This window comes from Ictidomys tridecemlineatus, chromosome 6 (genome assembly GCF_052094955.1).
Source record: "Ictidomys tridecemlineatus isolate mIctTri1 chromosome 6, mIctTri1.hap1, whole genome shotgun sequence".
Taxonomy (NCBI): Eukaryota; Metazoa; Chordata; class Mammalia; order Rodentia; family Sciuridae; genus Ictidomys; species Ictidomys tridecemlineatus.
Genome location: NC_135482.1, coordinates 167,484,999 through 167,506,913, shown reverse-complemented (window position 1 = coordinate 167,506,913; position 21,915 = coordinate 167,484,999).

Sequence of the window (21,915 nt, the reverse complement as noted above, 5' to 3'; positions counted from 1 at the left end):
CTCTCTCTCTCTCTCTCTCTCTCTCTCTCTCTCTCTCTCTCTCTCTCCCTCCCTCCCTCCCTCCCTCCCTCCCTCCCTTTCTCCCTCTCTCCTTCTTGGTATGATATCTTCAGCTTCTTCTCTCTGCCACACTTTTCCACCATGATGTTCTGCCTCACCTTGAGCCCTGAGGAATGGAGCCAACTGTTAATGGACTGAGATCTCTGAAACTATGAGCCCCAAATGAACTTTTCCTCCTCTAATTGTTCTTGTCAGATCTTTTGGTTACACTAGTGAAAAAGCTGACTAAAACATGGAGCAAAAAAAGACATTTTAATTTTTCATCTCAAAAATCTATTTTCTACAGTTATGCCAATACTAGCATGCAAGGAAAGCAGTCTTTCTAGTATCTCTCTCAGTGAGTATTTAGCTCTTCATATCTCTAATCCAATTTGGGGTCATTTACATAATTCATTAAGATGCCAGTTGATCTTCACTTTATCCAGTTGGATTTACTTTTCCCCCTCAGTCCTTGACATTTTGGTGAATGTTGACTCTGAAGTCAATAAATATTAGCAGTACTTTGTTCTAAACCAGATGCTACAGTTTGCAGTGACAGCGAAATTCTTGAATTCTGCTTTTCTTTATTCTTCTATTCCCAAGTCAAAGAGACAGAAGAATATTTTCCAAAGTACTATTCATTGCTTTAAAAACATAGTCTGGACAATAGAATGCTACAAGGAAGAACTCTGAGACTTAGCTGGTAGTGCCCTCACTTGGAACCTGGCTTATGGTGTGGACCTTGTAATAGCTGTAGCTCTGCCACAACTTCCGCCTCCTCACTCTGTGGGCATGGTGTCTGCAGGATCATTTCTCAGCTCTATCTTGATGCCTCTGTTTATTTTCACATCTAGCTCATCCTTTCCTTCAATTACCTGCAGACAGATGAGTCACAAGCTTATAATTTTCTTCAGCTTGGTCCTTAAAGGCTCCTTAGGAATTCTTTCTCTGTACACCTGTACTTTTCATTGAATATAAATGGACTTCAGAATCTATAAATAACCCAATCAACACTGAACAGGGCCTTCAATTACTGACAAGCCGCTATTTGCTAGGTGCTCATACTGAGGCTGCACGCTGTTTGCATCAGCAAATCTTTTCCTTTTAATTTGCTCAGGATACATTCTTTGTGCTGTTTGCTTTGAAGTTTTGAAAAAAGAAAAAGAGAAGATTCTGCCTACTAATCCTTTCAAAGAAGCATTAGAAAATAGCGTTTTATTTAGTTGTTGGAATTGACATAGCTATGGAGTCATAATGAAGAAATCATTCTTAATCGCAGTCATTTGTATAAGAACATTGTGTATATTTTATGTATGCTTTCTTAACATTTCTATGAACTGCAACAACTTTTCAATATTACTGCATGAAGTACTGGAACTCTGCCTAATTTATTTTAATTGAAAAACCACATTACTGAGATTCAAAGGTCTCCTTCATTTCAAATTTCTTTACAAGGTGTCTCTCAATATTCCTGATTTGTAATACATCTAATTCCTAGCAGAAATAGACCAGATTTTTTTTTAAAAAAATGAAGGAAACATATGAATCATTTCTGAAACTTCAGAAAGTTATCCTCTACTATGTTTGATTTAATTAATATTTGGTATTTTATAGATGATACAAAATTGAAGAAAATATTAGTGATCCACTAATAACCCTCTTTTGGGAAAAAGCGGTGTTACATTGTAACTAAATAGAAGAACTTTCTGTAGAAGCTCAGTTATACCCTAAATTTGAACAGCCAAAAGTAAAGGTGAATTCTGGAAGAGAGAATAAAAATCTAGAAGTAATTGACACATCATTCCTTTGTAAGTCAGCAAAAGGAGCAAAAACCAGTGTTAGGAGTTTGTGGTTAAGATATTCCATCATTAATTCCTAACCCAGGTCATCATCCCAGGAGTATTTAAGACTTGCCTAAACTTCACATTGACATAAAGGAGAATTCAGCATAACCACAAAAGACTGGAGAGAATTTTCACATTTTTTAAATATTAGAAAAATAAAATACACATTTTTAAATGTTAAAATATTGACTTTTTATTTAATATTCGATTTAAAAATAAATGTGAGAATTGTGCTTAAATGATTAGAAAGGGATTTTAAAAGTTCAGTTTCACATCAAATATATTTTCATCTTAGTGCAAATAATATTTACTAAATAAAAAATTCATTACAAGCACTTTGGAGACCACTACATCCACAAGGAGGAATTACCAAAATATCTTTCAAATGTAGATTCAAATGTAGACGATAGGTCCTAAGATCAGCCTCTTTGATTCCCCTATTTCATGCTAGCAGCTGCATGGCCCATATAGTAGTGAATCCTCTCCTCTTAAAATGAATAAATGACTTTAAGTTGTCAAAGAATAAGGATGATTTTGAAAGAAAATATGTAAACATCATAATTTTTGTCTCTAGATAACAAACTCTAACCTGGAAAAACTATGTTAGAAACTAGACACATATTTTGGAATATTTTATTGAGACAATGAAAATATGAAACCTGTTCTCTAAATAAGATATGATACATATTTTTATTTTCTTTCCCAGACATGTCTAAATCCAGGTGTTAGAGTGAGTCAATTATTCTTTCAGTAAATGAGAAATACGTCTCAATGGAATAACCTAAATGCTTCCTACTTTGAAGCTTCTCATCCTAGATAATTTAGTTTCTCTGTATATTTTAAGAAGTAATGTGCACCAATAATAATAATAGTGTTCCAGTCACAAAAGATGTATAATAAGTTATTCCCGGAAGTTAATGGCATAAAATGAAATGCATTTTACTGAATATCTGACAGAATCTGTGAGACAGGAATTTGAACATAAAAGGACTGAGCACTTTCTCTGCTCCTTACACTGTTCACTGAGGAAACTGTACATTCATTGGTCATTGCTGCTACAGTAGTGTCTGGTTTGGTTTGTAAAGTACAACAAAACTCCACTGATATAATAGAGAAGAGGCTGAGCTCAGTTGGAACTGTCAACTCAAGTACATACGCATAGTCCCTTCAGCATGACAATTCCACAGTACCTGCGTTTCTCACGTGGCAGCTGGATTTACCCAGAGCAAGTGTCCTATAACACCATGAAGAGATGCATGACATTTTCTGACCTTGCCCCCAAGTCCATCACTTCTACCAACTTTTCTTGAATATAAGTCTTAAGACCAGTTCACATTTCACATGGAAAAGAATTAGTCTCCACATCTTAATGGAGACTAGAAACATCCTATTGTGAAATAATTTATAAAATGGGAGAAAATGTTGTGTCAAAAGTTGGAATAAACAGTCTTTAAAATACAAGTTGGAAATGTTTTTATTGACCAAGTTCACTTGACTCATAAATGGTAGGTTTGGAATTTTAATCCAAGCTAAGTCTAACTTCAATGCCTTTTCCATAGAATTTTATAATGGCCGTAAGAAAGAAATAAAGAAAAGAGAGAAAAGAGACATGGTATTCTGTTTTGAAAGCTTTAGATTGAAATTTAGATTTTGAAAATATTAGCTTGCCATCTATCTCTTAAAGTTATTCTAACACCTAAGAATTTGTATGTGTCACGCCGTGTAGAAATTCTAGCAAAGATAAGACAATTTGTATTTGGGAAACTAAAGGTATAGTCATAAGTAATTTCTAAGAATTATAAATATTTGATTTTTGAGCTCCTATTGAAGCATATTATCCGAGATTGTGTTTTCTTTTTAAATTTTTCTTAGTTGTAGATGGACACAATACCTTTTTTAAATTTATTTTATATGTGGTGCTGAGGATCGAACCCAGCACCTCTCCTGTGCTAGACGAGTAAGCGCTCTACCGCTGAGTCACAACCCCAGCCCCTGAGATTATGTTTTCTATATCCTAAATTTAACAGTCTTGAAGTTACACATTCACTTCCCCCTTCTTACCACTAACTTCATGTTAAATGTTATTTTAATAGAAAATGTTAAAAAATAGTTTGTGTATAACAATATATTGGATATTTTACAGAAACATTATTAGATTAAGTTAAATGTAGTAAGATAAAATGTTGAAATTAAAAGTATAAGCTAATAATTTACTATACCTCTATATTCAAAACTTGAGAAATTATATGATTTTTAACTCTGACTCCATCTTCAAGAAGTTACAAACTTTTAAGGTATATTTAATTAAATGTTTAGAAATATATTTCACATATAGAAATGTTTGTTCAGCTGCTAACCATTTTCTAAAAGTAACAATTGGTTTTATTCATACTCATAAATTTTCTCTCTGGAACATGGGAATGAATGAATAACATTTGTTTCTAAATTCTCTCAGATTTTCAAAAGCAGTACCAAGAATTTTTGTTTCATTACTTAGGAAGGAAGCATTTGGTATAATTTGTTTGTTCAGAAGAAATTATTCTATATGAGAAAATGCAATGTTGCTATGGCAATACATCAGAAGAAATTGCAAATAAAAAGCAATATGATATAAAACCTGTTCATTGTGTTTTAGAAAATTGTTGAGTTTTTTTTAAATATAAAGAAATTTCACTTTAAAAGTTGAAACAATTGAATACATAAAAATCAAATTTTAATTTTATTACATTTCAAACTTTTCATGGAAAGAAAACTCATCGGATCTCACTTCAGTCTTTTTCTTTCCTTTAATGCCATTTGTTAACTTTGGAAAACATATACTATTTAGGAAGTATAAAAGAATAGCCTTTTACTGGCTTTTTAAGAAATAACAGAGAATATATAAATATACCATAAGATTTTTTTTTCAATCCAGATATTGATGGATTCCTTGTTAGTCTTTGATTTACCTAAAATTGGCTTTAGTTAGTTGACTAGCATAAGCCTTTAGAGGGTGGAGTGAAAGGTGACAATTTAGTGGACAGATAAGTAAGTAGGAAGAGACTTTGGTAACATGTCAAAACTGGAATTTAACTATTGCCATCATTTTTGAGGTTAGAGCTTTCTTAAGTAGAGGACAAAATACATCCTAAAACAAAAAACAAACACCCTCTGCTGTGACTTCCATGTGGTGGAATCAGTCTACACTAAAAATTACTTTGTTAGTCTCTCAGACTTGGGCATTGCATTTGGTTCTCTATGTCAGTCCTTATTATCTAGGCCAGTGATCACATGGTCAGCTGACTTGCTTGACTTCGCGGAAATGCAGGCTTTGCATTGTCCTATCAATAGCTGAGACATGCTTATTCCCAAAGCCATTATGCTTTAGCTGTCCCCAAAAGTTAACACATAGATGAATTAAAAAACTTCCTATCTCACTGAATTTGTCTTCTATAGTACCATGTGATGATCTATGCAGTAAGCAGGCCTTAAATGTCTTCCCCAATCAGGTGACCAAAAGTGAACATATCACTTTCTCATTTCCAGAAAGATAAAAAGTTATAAGCACAAAATTTTTAACTTCAAGTTAAATTTCTTTTAAAAAAATGCCAAAGAATAAATATAGTATATTACCTCAACTTCTTTAAATGTGTTTGTTTCCTCTATTAAACTGACAATAATTACATCCATACAGTAAGTCTAAAGGAACAGAATAATATCTCAATAGCATAAAACAGATGAGCTCGTTTTATACTGAAAGTACTTTCTCCAAAAATTATTGACAATCACACTGCCTTTAAGATATAGCAATGCCTATTTTAATACTTTATTCCTTATGAGAGATAAATTGATATTACAGTTGGTTTCCTATAAAATGCCACTTGAAATGGCAATGCTTTGGAAAGAACAAAAGGACAAAGAAAATTAAAGAAGTCATCAGACTCAAAGAGCAACTGAGCAAGACCAAATCTCAAAATAAAATGTTAAGAGTTGGGTATGTAGCTCAGTGGTAGAGTACTATGTAAAGCCCTGGGTTGATCACTAGAATCAAAAAAGAAAGAAAAAAAGAAAAGAAACATCTCCAACAGGTCCTGAAACCTAATATTATATGGACCCTTAATACTTCTTTAGCAACTGTACCTTTACAAATATGATTCCTCTGTGTGAAAGCTTGGACACTTATTTATCTATATCTCTTCAGTAAGAGCAGAATGATTTTCACCTAGAAGACAAATCAATCAATGTTTATTTAACAAATAATGTTACTAAGTCATAGGAGGAGGTTTTGATAAGTCAACTGGGGATTTTGTCCTAAAAGAATCTCCAACAATTTCATTCTGCTTTAATTAACAACACCTACACAAAGGCCCAATCATAGATATCATGAGGTGAAAACTTGAACAAATGTGAAGATCTTGTCGGTGGGCTCCCCATTGCAACTACCCATGAGCCATTACTCTCCAGGGCTTCCTCTGGCACGAGAACCTATGCAACTATGAGACCTATATGCAGGACTATCTGCAAATGCCAGGGACTTCATGTCTCTCAGAGCAGCTAATATGGAATGCAGCTGATAGACAACTACCTCAGCATCTTCTTCCCTCATGTATAAACATAGTATCTAGAGTTCTCCAAAGAACTGAGCCCCAGGTGCTTGACCTGTGCTTTGGATGGCTTCCTTTCCCTGTCTTAAATTGCTGTTCTCCATTTGCTGCTCAAGGAGATCACTACCCAAATAAAGCACCGGAACTTATAACTTTTTCTCAGGGTGGGAAGCATTTACTTGTTTTATCATCCAGAAGTGCTTTAGCTTCTCTCAATTGAATTCTAAATCATTTATCTATATTTAATTTTTCTTTAATTCAATATGCATCTAAGGTCATCTGATAAGTACAGTGCATTCTTATGGACAGTAAGATGTTCTTTTAAAGAAGTCATTTCAAATAGAATCTCTATGTTTAATAAGGCTTTTGAAATAATTGTTTCAAGCAAATTTCAGTTAAGTGATCTTGCTTGTTTTCAGGCCAGAAGGAAAATGAAGCATTAAGTACCTTCTATCCCTACGCCTCCAGTGCTTTGCAAACATAAACATGTCACCTAATATCTACTTAGTTCATAATTCCTAGTATTCTCAAATTGCATGTTTCAGCTCTGTACTCAGCAAAACCAGAAATTCTGGAATATTTTGGTGCTTTAGTCACAAAAGAATTTAAAATCCCAGTGACAAAATTGAGGCCCAGTGATCAAGTTTCACAGAAATATAGAACCCGCAGCCTACTTCATAAGTAAAAACTCACAAAACAACTCCTAGCAAATGAGCTTCTAATTTTATAGCATCCTCTAGCACGAAATAGACTTACAGAGGCATTTGTACAACCATTTAAATCACTGTCTTCTCACGTTTCATCAAGTCATTTATTTTCTTATTTTCCTTGTAAAGGAAAAACCCAGAAGAATCATGGAATTATTTCCTCCTCTGGCCCAAGTGTTACTGTCATATTATGTCTATAATATGAATATATGCAAGTGGAATTTATTTCCAAAGATATTTCAATATTGTACTTTACATAAATCTGTTGCTGTTTTCTTTTGGGGGTAGGTAAACAGTTCTCCTAAAGGCTAAGCAATTTGACATGTTTACATGGAATCAGGAACAGTCCCAGATGACCTTCTGTACAATCCAGGCTAGTTGCCCCCATGACCCTCCTACCATGGGTGAAATGGCTAACACTCCCACCTCTGGGGAAAGTGTTCATCCACTGCTAATTCTGTGATATAGAGAATCCTTATGTTTGAAAAGAAAAACTTTTCAAAGGAAATATTCCTAAGACTACATTCATATTGCCAAAGAAAAGGCAAGGCTTATTTTATTTCTTTGTATTGAATCAATTTAAATGCTTGGATGAAAGAATCTATCAAAACAGTCATTATGTAGAAAATTCAAAAAGAATAAATCCTGTGCAAATGACTGGATCTTAATGGAGCAGTGGAGTCATTGGCTTTCTTTGCAAAAGCTAACATCCAGTATATTTATAGCTCATTGTACTATGGCTTAGTGGCAAAAACAAAATTACTGTCATCACATCAATGGTTGACCGTTGTAAAAAGAAAATGTTTCTCTCTAGAAAATAATCCCTTAAGAATATGTATTTCTGACTGATTAGCAAAGCCGGTTCATGGACACCCTGCATAATGAAGCAACTTTTTCCTTAGCAACGAGAATACAAAACATTCAAACATGATGGACTTGACAATGAAGGGAGAAATCAGTGCAACTTGAAAAAATCAGCAGGAAAGAAGTTGATAGGCATTGAGGAAAGTTGTAGAATAATTTAATTTTAAAAGATTCTTAGCATAAATTCCATATATAGAGGAGTATGATATTTGCATTAAACAAAGTATTTCAGAAAAAGAACTTTTGTTTCATATAAGAAAAAATATTCACTGATTTTTTAATTATATTAAGACTTATTATAACCTAACATCCAAGGTGTTAAGAAATGAGAGTAAGGAACAAATCATACTTATATGTTTTTAAAATGCTGAACAGGTGACCTAATCATACATTTAACAGATTAGCTGAAGTTTTAATATACAAGAAGGAAATCTTCATGAGACTGTGATATATGAAATGTCTTTTTATTTACTTTCCTAAGACTCATTGAAACTTTTAATAGGATAGAGAAATTACAGTGCATAATGCAAACATGTTTTTAAACACAACACTGTTGATTAATAATGATGTTCCTGTTTAGCAAGAGCTTACTATGAACTGACTTCTTTAACAAACTTGCATACATTTTTAATTTAATCTTGAGAACAGCATAAAAATGAGAATCATATTCCTCATTTTGCAAAGGAAAGCAAAACCTAGAGAAATTTGCTTGTGGCAGACAGAATCCTAATAAGGCCCCTAAGAATCCTCTGGTGTTAGAACACACCTCATTCTCCCTCTATACCTAATTCTTCCCCCCTTTAGTATAAACAGAACCTGTGAATAAGGTTGGCAAATCATGCCTGTGATCAGGTTACCAATTAGTTGATTTCAAGCTAATCAAATGGAAGGTTATTTTCAGGGACTTGATGTACTCAGTGGGCCTTTGAAAGGGCTGGCCACTTCCTGAAGGTAGAGAGATTGAAAGTTTAAGGACTAAGGGAGGCACACATACCAGGCACCTAAGAGGCACTTTTCAGAAATGAGCAGCCAATTCCAAGCCAGCATTCTGAAAAAAAACAGGGTCTTCAGTAATACAACTGTATAAAATGAAATTCTGCCTATAACCACCAAATCTGGAAGAAGGCCTTGAGCTTCAGCTGGGAATCAAAGCCCCAGAGGACACCTTTATTTCACCCTGGGGAGACCCTAAAAAAAGGAGTACCTAGACAAATAACATTCAGAGCTATGAAATGACATCTAGATGCTCTTTTAATTCTCTTATAGTGATTAGTTAACTTGCGATCATTTCTTAGGCAGCAGTAAAAGAATAATGCGTGCTTAGAGTCCTGTTGTCAGTAAGATGAAACCCAGAACAGTTTGATTCTGACAGCCTCACTTTCTAGCATCCTCACATCAATTTTCACATAAATTAGGGGGTTTATTTGCAATCTGTAGATGCTGAATTCTGGTTAACTGAAATAAAAGTGAAAACAGAAGGATTTCATTCCATATAAAATCTTGGATATCTCATAGAATGAAAAAAGGAAAGCTAAACAACTTGTGTCAGAAAGGAAAGACAGGATCTCAGTTGAAAAAAAAAATCATTATAGGTAGTTGCTATTGGAAAATGACTGTTTCCATTATATTGGTCTTGAAACTCAAGCATTAGATTCTCTGGAAAGAAAGCAGGACTGTCTCAACTAGGTGACAGACTCACACCTGTGGTCGGAGATTCTGGTAGTGTGATGGATAAAACTTTCAGAACCAAAAGAGGTAGAGAGAAAAGAAGTAGGGCAGGATTGTTTTTCATTTCTATTTTGTAAGAATTGAAAGTTGTCATAGGGTTCCATAGAGAAACACAACTTACAGAATATAGAGAGATAGAAATTTTATATAAAAGAATTAACTGGCTCATGCAAGTTAATTCTGGTAGGCTCCAAACTCATAAGGTAGACTGGGAAATTCCAATTAAGAGTTGATGTTGCAGTCTTGAGCCCCAAGGCACAATGGAAGGTACTTTCTTCCTCTTCCAGGATACACATCTTTTTTTCCTAAAGGCTTTCAATTGTATGATGAGGTTTATCTACATATAGAGGATAATCTTCTTTATTCAAAAATCTGCTGGTTTAAATGGTTAATCACCTCCAAAAAAAAAATAATCACAACAACATCTTAATTAGTGTTCTGATAAGCACCTGGGAACTTTATCCTTGCCAAATACCACCACAGGAAGGCCAAAAACTGGGGGGAGGTTTTCAGTGCTTTCATTTGGGCTTTTCTAAATAATAATCCTTTACTCTGACCAAGAAACCAATGAAAGGATTCTGAAAATTGGAGAGCATCTCCTTCTATAATTAAAGTCACCACATTATCAAAGTTTTACATTGAAAATTATAGAAATACAATAAACATTTATGAACTACAGAAATTTTCTAATGATAGGAAAAATTAGCTACTTCATTGAATTTTCAAAATGAAGAGAAATCTCATAATAATGATGAAACATTTATCTGAAAATTCCTTCTATCATAGTTTACTATCAATATTGAGTGAACACCATGTACAAAAAATATTATAGTAGATTCAGTAAATTTGTTCAACAAAACTTTTGGACCTGCCTTCAATGTAATTTCAAAATTAGAGTAAACAAATAAAACATGCCATCTTCAAGAAAAAAAATATTTTGAATTCTTATGAATTATTTAATTCATTTTAAAAAAACATATTGAGTGATTTCTCCAAATAAATGATTAAGTCATGTTTCAGATCCCCTTAATCTCTCTATATGATAGTTTTCCTCTCTAGTATAGGAAGCAGATCAAGTATAAACCATGATTATTATTTTTTTATTCTTGAGTGATGAGTTTCAGGTCCTTGAAATACCTGATCAGATTTAGACAGTATATTTTTGATGGGAAGAACCAAGTAGCTAATGATCCTCTGTCCAGTTTTCAGTTTTGAGATTTATGCTTGCATGGTTATTTATATTTATATTCCTATAAAGAAACCTGAGGGAATTGTCCATTAACTTTCTAAGTAAGTGTAGTGAAGGTCGAGTTTAGATGTCTATGTGGGCCATAGATTCCTCCCTAATCAGGCAGGAAATGCTTGAGGAATTGCCCTTCTGAGGCAGTTATGAACTGGTATAACTACAGGAGGACTGCAAATACAAGGCCACCTTATTGTACTGATGCTCTCCCTTTCAGACTGAGGACACTTCTTTCACATGCAGGCACCCAGAGACTACCTGCACATTCAGTGTGGATAAATAACATCAAGCAGTGTGCTGAAAACAAACTGGAAGCAATGCATCTAGTATCTCTATTCTTTGCTGTCATTGCTTGAAGCAGTGAAATGTAATAAAAGATGTAAAGTTCTGATGCCTGGCTTGGAACTAACCATGGCTCTGGTTATCAATAGCCATGTGATGCTATATGGTTTTCTGAAATTCTCTCTGCCTCACGTTTATTTTTTTTTTCTCAAAATGTGGACCATAGCAATATATTCATAATAAGGAATACATGAAAATAATGCCTACAGAATGCCGTGTTCTTAAAAAAAGATACAAAAATAAATTAGTAATATTTATTGACAATTTACAACTAAGTATGGTCTTATCCAAAAGGCAGCCAAATCAAACAGGCTCTGATACACTCCCTAAGGTGGGTACCTACTTGATGACATCTTCTGGTCAATAAAAGAAAGGTGATCTGTTCTGTACACCTGCTCTTCTTATGCTTATTATTTTTCTACTTTTTTTTTTCTTACCAACGTCAAGGCAATTAACAGCAAAAACCACTCGTCCCTCATCCGATGCAGTGTATCCATGGTTCTGACAAATCTCCAGCAGATCTACATTCATGTAAGCCACTATGCAGAGACATCGGATTTGTTTGTTTGTTTTTCTAAATCACATCTTAGGATTTGAAAATAAAATATATCTTCAGTAGCTACCCTATGTGACTCCAAAACCAAAAGTGCCCTGATTTGTTTGACAGATTTGTAGATTTCTATTGAGCCCCACATGTTTCCCAGTAACTTCATATGAGGACGGAGTCTGTTATGGTTTGATAGGAACTAACCAGTGATCCCAAGATTTCCTATGAAGAAAACTTAGTCCCTAGTGTGGTGGATTTGAAATGATAGACCCTAAAGAGATGGAACCTAGTGGAATGTTGGGCACTGCCCTTGGAAGATTAATGAAGATTAGTACTTATTTCAAGGGACTGCATCTATTTGAAGCATTATAAACAAACTTGGCTTTTCACGTCTTTCTTGCTTCATGTCTCACCATGTAATCTCTCCCTCTCTCTCCTCTCTCTCTCTCTCTCTCTCTCTCTCTCTCTCTCTCTCTCTCTCTCTACACACACACACACACACACACACACACACACACACACACAGCATTATGAAGCCATTTTCCATGAAGTCATCACCAGAAACAAGCAGATGATAGCACCCTGCTCTTGAATCTTTAGAACTGTGAGTTGCATAAACCTTTTTTCTTTATATAATACCAGGCCTCAGATATTCTAATATGATCACAAAAAAGGACTGAGAGCTTTCAACTTTTTCACAATAAAGGAATTTTGAAACATAATCTACAGGCAGTGAGTGGCATTCTTGTAGCTGGAGAAAGTCTCTTATTTTAATCAATATTGCAAATAAATATTACTTTCATTTGTAGTTGTATTGCTTTATTGGGTGTGATAAAACTATTTTGTATCTGAAAAGGCCAGTAGAATGTAATTTTGCTTTTAAGTTATTCCCCCCCCCAAAAAGCAAAGTGAAACCACACAATCTAGAGAATGTGGTAATAGTCATATTGGAGGCACTTTTCTCCCAATCCCCAGCTCCCTCACTCTGGAACTAACCTACATGATTCTTGTGTCATTGTACCATTGAGCAAAAATATTAAGTTTTTGTGATTATTTTGTTTTTTTATAGAGAAAGAGAGAGAGAGAGAGAGAATTTAAAAAAAATATTTATTTTCTTTAGTTTTCGGCAGACACAACATCTTTGTTGGTATGTGGTGCTGAGGATCAAACTCAGGCCGCATGCATGCCAGGCGAGTGTGCTACCGCTTGAGCCACATCCCCAGCCCCTGATTATTTTGTTTTGAAGCTAAAACTGTGCTTAAGTCAGATATCTCTCTCACTGCCAACATTCCTGTATCAAACAATATAACATTAGATAATATAATAGAGATAAAACAAGGTAATATTATAATGATAATATCATTTAATATAATGCCAATTATAATATAATATTATAAGATTATAAGATGAGTCCTGGATTTTCTTTTTTCTTTATCTGTAAAATAAAGAATTCAGGGTAACAAGAAATCTGTGGACATTTTTAGTGAAATTAATAATGATTACCAAGTAATGATAAAATTCCAAAAAGATGAATGTATTGTGGAACATTATATATAATACCCCTCTCTTATTTCTTGAGCTCTTGAATTTTATAGTTGAAAAAAATAGGCTTTCAAGTCAGAGAGTAGATTTGCTAAAATCCTAACCCAGAAAATTGACTTTGGACAAGTTACTTAACCTGTAATCCTTAATTACTTAATTCTCTGTAAAATTTGTTTCATCTCAATAATGCATCAGATTATTAATTCCCCGATAGATTAACCCACTGCTGAGGTTGGAGCCCTCATGATCCTGTTACTCCCTTGGACTTTCATGTCTGGACATTGTTGCATTGGAGATCAAGCTTTCAACACATGAGCCTTTGGGGGACATTCCATATCCAAGCCAAAGCAGGGACCCTTTTCCAAACCACTGTGAGACATCAAGATGAAGCAAGTCATCCGTCATGAGTTTCCTGAGAGTCATCTTCCTACTTTGCCTATAATACCAATGTAAGAGCCTTACATGTTGTATTAGAATGCTGTGAAGTCATCAAAATATTTTGAGCAGGTTAACATTAATTCAATCTCTCAAAGGATTAGTCTTAATCTTTGTGAAGAATTTAGGGTTACAAAAACAGTAAAAAAAAAAAAAGGCTTGTGCAGTAACATAGGAAAGAGATGATGACTTGGACTGGTGAAGTGATGAGATGCAGCCAGATGATTTCATATTGTGAAGGTAAAGATGGGAGGATTGGATGATGAATAAGAACACAATAATGGCTGCCAATCTTACTGGAGTGAGATGGTATCTTAGGGTGGTTTTGATTTGCATTTCTCTGACTGCTAGAGATGGTGAGCATTTTTTCATGTACTTGTTGATTGATTGTATGTCCTCCTCTGAGAAGTGTCTGTTCAGGTCTTTGGCCCATTTGTTGATTGGGTTATTTGTTATCTTATTGTTTAATTTTTTGAGTTCTTTGTATACTCTGGATATTAGGGCTCTATCTGAAGTGTGAGGAGTAAAAATTTGTTCCCATGATGTAGGCTCCCTATTTATCTCTCTTATTGTTTCTCTTGCTGAGAAAAAAACTTTTTAGTTTGAGTAAGTCCCATTTGTTGGTTCTTGTTTTTAACTCTTGTGCTATGGGTGTCCTATTAAGGAATTTGGAGCCCAACCCCACAATATGTAGATTGGAGCTAACTTTTTCTTCTATCAGACGCAGAGTCTCTGATTTGATATCAAGCTCCTTGATCCATTTTGAGTTAACTTTTGTGCATGGTGAGAGAAAGGGATTCAGTTTCATTTTGTTGCATATGGATTTCCAGTTTTCCCAACACCATTTGTTGAAGATGCTATCCTTCCTCCATTGCATGCTTTTAGCCCCTTTATCAAATATAAGATAGTTGTAATTTTGTGGATTGGTTTCTGTGTCCTCTATTCTGTATCATTGGTCCACCCGCCTGTTTTGGTACCAGTACCATGCTGTTTTTGTTACTATTGCTCTGTAGTACAGTTTGAAATCTGGTATTGCTATACCTCCTGATTCACACTTCCTGCTTAGAATTGCTTTTGCTATTCTGGGTCTTTTAAGATTGGCAGCCATTATGAAGTCAAACAACAACAAGTGCTGGTGAGGATGTGGGGAAAAGGGTACACTTGTACATTGCTGGTGAGACTGCAAATTGGTGCAGCCAATTTGGAAAGCAGTATGGAGATTCCTGGGAAAGCTGGGAATGGAACCACCATATGACCCAGCTATTGTCCTTCTCGGACTATTCCCTGAAGACCTTAAAAGAGCTTACTTTAGGGATACTGCTACATAGATGTTCATAGCAGCACAATTCACAATAGCTAGACTGTGGAACCAACTTAGATGCCCTTCAATAGATGAATGGATTTTTAAAAATGTGGCATTTATACATAATGGAGTATTACTCAGCACTAAAAAATGACAAAATCATGGAATTTACAGGGAAATGGATGGCCTTAGAGCAGATTATGCTAAGTGAAGCTAGCCAATCCCTAAAGAGACAAATGCCAAATGTCTTCTTTGATATAAGGAGAGCAACTAAAAACAGAGCAGGGAGGAAGAGCATGAGAAAAAGATTAACATTAAACAGGTTCGAGAGGTGGGAGGGAAAGGGAGAGAGAAGGGAAATTGCATGGAAATGGAAGGAGACCCTCATTGTTATATAAAATCACACATAAGAGGATGTGAGGGGAAAGGGAAAAAAATCAAGGGAGAGAAATGAATTACAGTAGATGGGGTAGAGAGAGAAGATGGGAGGGGAGGGGAGGGGGGATAGTAGAGGATAGGAAAGATAGCAGAATACAACAGTCACTAGTATGGCAGTATGTAAAAACTTGGATGTGTAACCGATGTGATTCTGTAACCTGTATATGTTGTAAAAAAGGGAGTTCATAACCCACTTGAATCAAATGTATGAAATATGATATGTCAAGAGCTTTGTAATGTTTTGAACAACCAATAAAAATAAATAAAAATAAAAATAAAAAAGAACACAAAATGATGATGATATTATAGGTTGTTATAAAAGTTAACTGAGATAATGTGTATTCATATAACAAATAGCAAATGCTAACCAAGTGTTAGTCATCATCCATTCATATTTTATGGCATTTTAATTCTTATTTAGAGGAGATGGTTTTTCTTTTAACAAGTCTTTAAAGAGTCAGAGTATCCAAACAGGCTGATTCTCTGATAGAATATAGGATCTTACAGAGATTTTATTGTTGTTGTCTTGTTACCTCATATATACCTAATTAAAATAAATAAATAAATATTTTTTTAAAATCAAGTAATTGAAGGCTAAGTGAGGAGCCGTTAAAATCTGAAATTAAAGAGAATTTCTTTCTTCACTCTTTATAATCAACTAAGAAATTGGGGGGGAATTTTTAGATAAAAGACTTCACCGCATTTAATTGCACCCTTTAATTAAAAATGGCTTATGTCTGGAAACAACAGGTTATACTAAAGAAAAATAGCTCCTTTCACCTGTAAAAGATTCTGTGAGAGAGAAAAAAAAATTATGGCTTCAAATCTCAGTCTCAGGAGCACCACTAAGGTAAAAGGGTTTGTAAAAAAGCCATATCATTGGTTCTCCGAACAAAATATCAGAATCTCTATTATGTTTGTGCACAAGAAGCTGGGAGAAATTAACCAGCTCTCTCCCAGAAGATGACTGAGGTTTAATGAGTTTGGGATTGTCGACGCTTTTAACTCCTGTGTATACAAATATTTAGAAGACAGTACTATGAGTATATTATATTTAGGGTCTTCCTTTATCCTTATACAAGCAAAGATGATTATAGTTTTAAGAGATAAGAATTGTAAAGATAATTTCTCTCACTGGCTTTTTTCCAAAGAGATTCTCACATTGAGTAATCAGAATATTGTCTGAGAATTTAGAATGTTGTCTGTGTGGAGACTATGCTACAGACCTGGCTTTTACAACTAGAGAGAGGGGGAAAATAGAAAACACTGGAATGGTTAGATGCATTATTAATGCCAAGGGTAGCTTTTAGAATGGAGGTTCTTAACCCTGCATGTAAAATTAGAATTACCAAGATTTAAGCAATACTCCAAGAGGTGATAATTTAATTACTCAGGGGTAGACTCTGGACATACATTGATTTAAAAAATGTGATAGATAAAATATTGGGCCCCAAATGTGTTCCTTTTCTAATTTCCAGTATCAGTCAATGTGCTATGTGACTTTCTGAATAAGGTTAAGATTATAGATATTGAGATAGGGAAACTCTCCAGGATAATCTACCTGAAATCAGTCTAATCACTGAAGGCCTTAAAATTAAAAAAAAAAAAAAAAGACTTCCTGGCTGGAGTCAGAGATGGGACAGAAAAATAGGAAAAATCTAAAGTGTGACAGTGAACTGAACTCACAATCCCTAGCTTTGAAGAAGGGAGAAGGGGGCATGTGCCAAGGAAGTGGGAAGCCTCAGAGGCTGAGAATAAGCCTGAGCAGACTCTCTTCTAAGAAGTGGGAATCTCAATGGATGTTAAGTTACATTGCGATAAGAGCAAGAACTTCCCTTGTGTTATTGCACAATAGCATAACCACAGATAACAATAATAGGCTGTTTATTTTAGAAAGCCAGAAGACTGAAAGTTTTTATCAATAAATAAATAAATGTTTGAAGAAATAGAAATGTTTACCTGATTTAAACACCCAATTTCCCCTATTGTTAACATCTTACGTTAGTATAGAAGGTTGGTCACAAAAAGTAAACTAATATTGAGACACTATTATTAAGTCAAGACCATACTTTGTTCACTTTTGCTTAATTTTTACATACGGTTCTTTTTCTTTTCCAGGACTCAATCCATACTACATTATATTTATTACTTATTTCTTTGTAGACTCCTCTATGTTCTGACTTCCCTTTCTCAGACTTCCCTTGTATTTGATAAGCTTAGCAGCTTTGGGGAGGAATGATTAGACATTTTGTAGAATTTTCCCCAATTTGGATTCATCCAGTATTTTCTGGGTTATGGAGTTTAGGGTGGAAAATGCCATTTGCATCACATCATCACAGGGTACCTGCTGTCTGCATGACTTATGAGCATGGATCACCTGGAATTTTGACAGACATCTTCTATGGAAATTCATTCTTTCCCCTTTTCATACTCTGCTCACACTGAAAGAGTATTGAGCTATGTTCCATTTTATTGAGGGAGGAATAGCCACTGAAATTATTCAGAATTCTCCTACACAGGAAATTTGTCTATTGTTCTTTATTATTTACATATTTAATACTTGTGGCTGGTAATGTTTAGGCAACACTGTGCTAAAAAGCATTGGCATGCTAGCCTGGAATGTCTTTTTATATTTCTCTCCTTCAATCTAAAAGTTTCTCTTGAGTGACATGCATGTCTTCTTTCTTCACAAAAATAAATATATTACTATTAATGGCATTAAAATACAAAATCAAAATCATCTGGGGATTAAAAAAAATAAATAAAATCTCTGACCTCACCCCAGACTTACTGAACTAGAATTTCTAGTAAGGAGCCTGTACTTATTACACAATTATAAAACATTCTGATCATAGTCAGGTTTAGAAATTACTATATTAATCATACACTGCCTTTCATTTAAATCCATGAACATTTTCCTTCATCTCTCTAAAGAGCTTATTCTGGTGAGGAATCCTCTGCATCTGCTTCACTCCAAAGAGTCTCAGATGTCATGGAAATTCTACTCCCCTTGCCAGGATTTGTTTTTTAATAGATTTGTGATAGACCTAATGAGCAATAGCAGAGATGACTTCAGAAAGGCTTGCTTGAGGCTAAGAAAGAAATGCAGTAATGCATCACAATAATGGGAACACATTCTGACCAACACATCAATAGGTGACTCTTTCATTGTGTAAAAACCATAGAGTTTCCTTACACAAACCTAGATGGTCAAAACCCACTACACGCCCATGCTAACTTGTATAGCATACTGTTCTTAGGCTGCAAACCTCTACATCATGCTACTGTGCTGGATACTGTAGGCAGCTATAACAATAATATGTGTTTGTGTATGTACACATGTCTAAACATAGGGAAGATAGTAAAGATACAGTATAAAATATACAAATGTTACACCTTTATCGGACACTGACTCTGGAGTTTGCAGAACTGGACACACTCAGTGAGCAATGAGTGAATATGAAAACCTAGGATATTACTGTACACTGTGCCTTAGGCTACACTAAACTTATTTTAAATGCTTTCCTTCAAGAATATATTAATCTTAACTTACTATGACAATTTTACTTTATAAACATCTAAAGTTTTAGTTTTTTTCTCTTTTGTAATAATAGCTTAAAACACGGAGTCACACCCTCATGCCTGTTTTGAAGTTTATTTTGAAATAGGATCTCATTAAGCTGCCCAGACTGACCTTGAACTTGTGATCCTCCTGCCTTAGCTTCCTGAGTGGCTGGAATTATAGGTGTGCACCACCAGGCTTGACTACACCTAGGTTTTCTGAGCATTCAATTAGATGCCCATTATACCTCATTTACTCATGGCAGGTTTCTCTGCTTATTTTCTCAAATCAGATTCTGACCCACGGCCAGCTAATCAGATTCTTTCTGAATGTGAAATCAGTGGTCAGAATTCCAATTCTGAATCTACCAGGAGATTCCTGTGGGACTGTCACCAGAGTCCTAGTTCAGAAGCCTGACTCTTTGGGGTATGAACTGAACACTTGTCCCAAAAAACCAAATGGAAAAAGTAATAGTCAAAAGGAGGAAAGGAACCTTGATTGATATGGCCTTATTGGAAAGGCCCAATGAGATCAAGGGTCTCAGCCCTGTCTTTGGGGGTACCGACATAAGCTTTGTGTTTAAATAGAGGAAGAATTTGGGTAGGAGGTAAGAGGTGTGCGTAGTAAATAGTCTTGGTCAAACTGGAGTCTGGTTGATCATTATCTAGTTCTATGATATGGCTCTGGAGAAGTCCTTACTGCTCGAGGGGAAAATCTCCATTTTTCTTCTCAGGATGCTTGTCTATCAGATCTGTGATCCTTGAAGAGGGCAATCCAGTTCCCAACAAAAGGCAACTCCTGCTTAGCGGGTGCAGTCTCACCATGGGGTGATTTGCCTGCCAGGTTCCATTGTTCCTGGAAGGTGTGGCAGTGACTGGAGACTTCTAGGTGCCCCTTCAGGGGACCGAAACAGGATGCTGTAAATGCCCCTGCAAATCTTGTCTCAGTCTTGCAAGGAAATGAGTTAAGTGCAATAAACTTAGAGCTAATAAACCTTGTATTACCAGATAAAAATTTTTAAAACAAAACAAATTGTACAAAAAAAATATTTTCTGTCTTTGTATAACCTTATTCTGTGAGCCTTTTTTTTCTATTTTTATTTTTTGTTTACTTTCAAACCCTCTTTAAAAAAACAAAACAAAAAAAAAAAAACTAGATTCAAACACACACATTATCCTAGGCCTGTGCACGATCAGGATCATCAATGTCACCGTTTTCCATTTTGTCCCACTGGAAAGTCTTCAAGGGCAGCCACATGCGTGGGACTGTCATCGCCTATGTTAAGAACACCTTCTTCTGGAACACCTCCTAAGAGGCCTACCTGAGGCTGTTTTTACAGTTACCCTTGTTTTAGTCAGCTTTTTGTTGGTGGGTTTGTTGGTTTTTTGTCACTGTGTTCAAAACACCAGACAATAACATCAGAGGTGGAAAAGTTTATTTGAGGCTCATGTTTTCAGAGGCCTCGGTCCATAGACCGCAGACTCAATTATTCTAGGCCCAAGATGAGGCAGGGCATCATGGGGGAAGAGCCTGGTAGAGAAAAGCTGCTCGGCTCATGGTGGGGTCCGGAAGAAGAGAGAGGAAGGATCCCATAGGAAAGATGCACCCTTCCTGGGCATAGCCGCAGGAACTCATCTCCAACTATCTAAACCTGCCTAAAGTTACCACCCTGTCAGTCCATGCAACTAGAATGGACTGATCTCATAATCTAATTAGTCACATCTGAATATTCCTGCATGAACAGGAGCTTTGGGGGGGACTCCTCATATCTAAACCATAACACTCTTATTAAGTACACTCTATTGATTAAAAGTACAGTATCATAAATACAAAAACTGGTAATATAGTCGTTTGTTACCATTATCAAGTATCACACACAATTGTATGTGCTCTACCTTCCTACAGCTGGCAGTGTAGTAGGTTTACTTATACCAGCATCACCACAAATATTTGAGCAATGCTACCATGTCACTAGGTGATAGGAATTTCTTAGCTCCCTAACAAATTTAGGAGCCATCATTGTATATGTGGTCCATCACTGGCAAAAATGTTATGTGGTACAAGATTAGACCCTTCCTCCCTCTGAATGTGCTTGTGTCTGTGTTTGACCTCTCATTTTGCTGCAGCCACCTTGCTGCTAAAATGAGGATGAAGCCAACACCACAAAAAGGCCGGGTGAAAAGGACCACAGTGAAGCTGAGCCAGAGCTCTGTCTGCAATGCTCTGGCCATCTTGACTTGCTGTTATGTAAGTAATTAATTTTCTTTTTTTCAAAGCCATTTTGAAATATGACTTTATTACTACAATCAAAATATCCCATCTGATATCATAGTAAGCATACTGAATACAAGGAATGAATATTAGTGCCCACCATGCTTTCCCTCACAGGTGCTAGGTAAAATAATAATGATAATAATTACTTAACTTTATTGGAGCTTATTTAAGCCAGGTGATTTTGTAAATGAGTTTACAGAGGATAATCTTTTGTGTACTATGGAGATTTCTAGAATTATTTTGATCACTATAAGAACCCTATGTTCTCTGCTTTCCTATTTGAAGTTCCCTGCCCTTTATCTCACAGGTAAAGAGAAATTAACTGTCAGTGGAGAGGCAGAGTGGGAGGGCCTGCTGGCATTAGCCACAGATGGTACCCAGGCTAACTGTCTCAGTCATTTCTAAAGCCTTGTTTAGAGTCCAATCTTTCCCTTCCCCATTTGAGTTCTGCTTTTAGGAAAGAC